The sequence below is a fragment of the Gastrolobium bilobum genome, unplaced genomic scaffold (assembly GCF_033153095.1).
Source record: "Gastrolobium bilobum isolate Gb01-03AN ecotype WA unplaced genomic scaffold, APGP_CSIRO_Gbil_v1 utg8280, whole genome shotgun sequence".
NCBI lineage: Eukaryota > Viridiplantae > Streptophyta > Magnoliopsida > Fabales > Fabaceae > Gastrolobium > Gastrolobium bilobum.
Window position 1 is genome coordinate 158,943 of NW_026897959.1, and position 2,650 is coordinate 161,592.

Consider the following 2,650-nt stretch of genomic DNA (forward strand, 5'->3'; position numbering starts at 1 on the left):
AAAGGAAAAGTTTGTTGAGTCAGGAATTAATCGATAATTTTAAATATTTTTTAAAATTAAAATATTGACAAATTAAAAGAAAGTACAGAGGTATTGAGTTATAGGGCGTGTTTATTTAGAGTTAAAATGTAAAATATAATGTCACAATAAAAGTGAAATTAAATAATTAATTATATAAGAAATGTTTGATATACGGCATACCTACTCGAATCGAACAATCATAGTTGATGAGCACGCTGCACGCCTATATTGAAAACAAGTAAAGTAGTAATTTCCAACTAACAAGTGCCATCGCCATTTCAACCAACCAAATCGAGACGCTGATTCATTCTATTCTCTGCTGCAATGGTACTCTCGCGCCTTCGTCACCCTCTCATCTCTCGTTCCCTTCGCTTCCTCTCTTCCTCCACCAGATCCATTTCACGGTACTCTCTTTTTGATCATTTCTCTTGTACTTGTCAACTTGAGAGATTTCTCTCTGTGATTTTCCCTTGCTTTGTTTTCAATTTCATAGTAGGGCTCGGACTGCTCTGGCAATTCTGCATATCTCTTTGTGGAAAGACAACTAACTAGAGGAACAGTTTTTGTGATTGCATTTTAGTATTTGGTATATTGCACTGTCAATTTGATAGTAGTATTATTGTCTTGTATAAAATATATATATATAAAAATTTCTTGATTGTATCATAGAGTAGTTTAGAGTATCTTATGTGATCTCTTAGAATTGTATCATAGAATGGTTTATTTTCCATTAGGTTTAGGTGAATTGAACGCTACACTGGAATGGTGCTAAGAATTATTTAGTGTTGGCATTCTGCCTGTCTTGTTTACTTTTTTTATTTTTTTATTTGATCCGTCTATACAGATGTCATACATAGTTATAGTATCTTTTGGTGGCATCCTTTACTTACAACATGTCATTTCTGAATTGATCTCTGTACTTTTGAATGAATTATAGGCTTTTAACGTTCAAAGAATCTCTTTCTTTTCATAATGCTGCTTTGGTACCTTTTTCTTCGCTGATTCTAAGGTTCTAATGTATCATTTTGTGTTATCTTCTTTGCGCAGAACTTCTAATTCAAGGAATTTTTCTGTGGATAGTGTTGGAAATCTAAGGTTTGCATCCTTTTACCTGCATTTTTTTTTCATTAACTGCAAATTTAGTTTTTTTTTTTTTGTTAATCTTACTTCAATTCTGATTTATGGGATTAGTTTTGAAAATAGGTACTTTTAGTTCAAACAAAAAGATTGGGAATTTCAGTAATATCTTATTATGAAACAAAAAGATTGGGAATTTCGGTAATATCTTATTATGACTATTAGGGTTGAATTTGTCTCCCCTTTTGACCACCCAATCACTATTGTGAATCATATGACTAGTATCTTTCTCTTTAAAGCCAATTTGCCTGGCTTGAGCCTCCGAAATATATGTGAAATCAAGCCAATATAGAATAATCAACTAAACTTCTCAAGCTTCAGCATCAAGCGGTCCAATCCATTTCAGATCCATTTGGTTAGCTTGTAACTACTTTGTTGACCAGACATTCTCTCCAGCTTGTCAATTTTATGGACTGGTAGCAGGATTGGCATTCTCTTCATTGGACACTTCACGTGAATGTCACATCATTTTCTTTAGTTCATCTTTTTTCTTCCCCCTCTTCTACATTGCTATCTTGGCAGTAAACTAATGATGATGTTTATCAGGCCTGCATCTTGCTCTAGGCTTACTGGAGTTTGTCTTTGTGATAGTTCTTTTAAGTCAAAGGTTAGAATTTAAATGGATAAATTTTTTTCCGATCATGACTATGATGTTTTCTGACAACTTTCAACATTTTTTAGCAGTGGATTGATGTCAAATACTTCTCATCTTCAGGTACGTAATGTTTCACTTTCCTACATTCAAAATGCTCCTACTTGTTTAGGGTTTTAATTTTTTGTGGCTTCACTTGACATGCTTTTGTGCTTCTATTATTATATATATAATATATTGCACAGTAGGTCATGGAAGCTCCTATTTTTGAGATTTCATGTGGATTTTGCTATGTTAGTTTTTTTAATTGAGACTAAGGTATATTTGTGTTGCATGTCTTCTTCTATTGAAAAGAAGTTTTTGTATATTTCATATTGAATAAATTACACGAGTGAGTATTTATACAAGAAAGAATCGCTAAGAATGACTAAGCGATGACTAATCAATCCTATCACAATCCTAATCACAATTAATTCTAATCAATCACAATTAATTCTAATCAATCATAATCAATCATAATCAATCCTAATCAATCCTAATTAATAGGAAATAAAAACGGAAACATGTTTGAATTCTAATTTTCTACACTCCCCCTCAAGTTGGGAGGTAAATATTGATCATTCCCAACTTGCCAATCAAGTCTTCGAATGCTGGACGGTGTAGGCCCTTGGTAAGGACATCTGCCGTTTGCTCTTTGGTTGGAACATATATCAAACGCACACTTCCATCATCTAATTTTTCTTTGATGAAGTGACGATCAACTTCCACGTGCTTTGTTCGATCATGATGCACAGGATTTTGAGCAATGCTAACAGCTGCCTTGTTGTCACAATATAGTTTTATTGGTAGGGAATATGAAATCTTCAACTCTTGAAGAAGTCTTCTCAACCAGATTCCTTC

General features: G+C 33.2%; 1 long non-coding RNA gene across 1 annotated transcript; it reads left to right on the top strand.

Moving 5' to 3' along the window:
* Window positions 1-218: 218 nt before the first annotated feature.
* On the top strand, window positions 219-1,873 carry LOC133311761 (uncharacterized). The gene is made up of 4 exons (XR_009751588.1): window positions 219-425; window positions 1,069-1,116; window positions 1,705-1,765; window positions 1,843-1,873. It is a non-coding gene; the product is annotated as an uncharacterized LOC133311761 (long non-coding RNA).
* The last annotated feature ends 777 nt before the right edge of the window (window positions 1,874-2,650 follow it).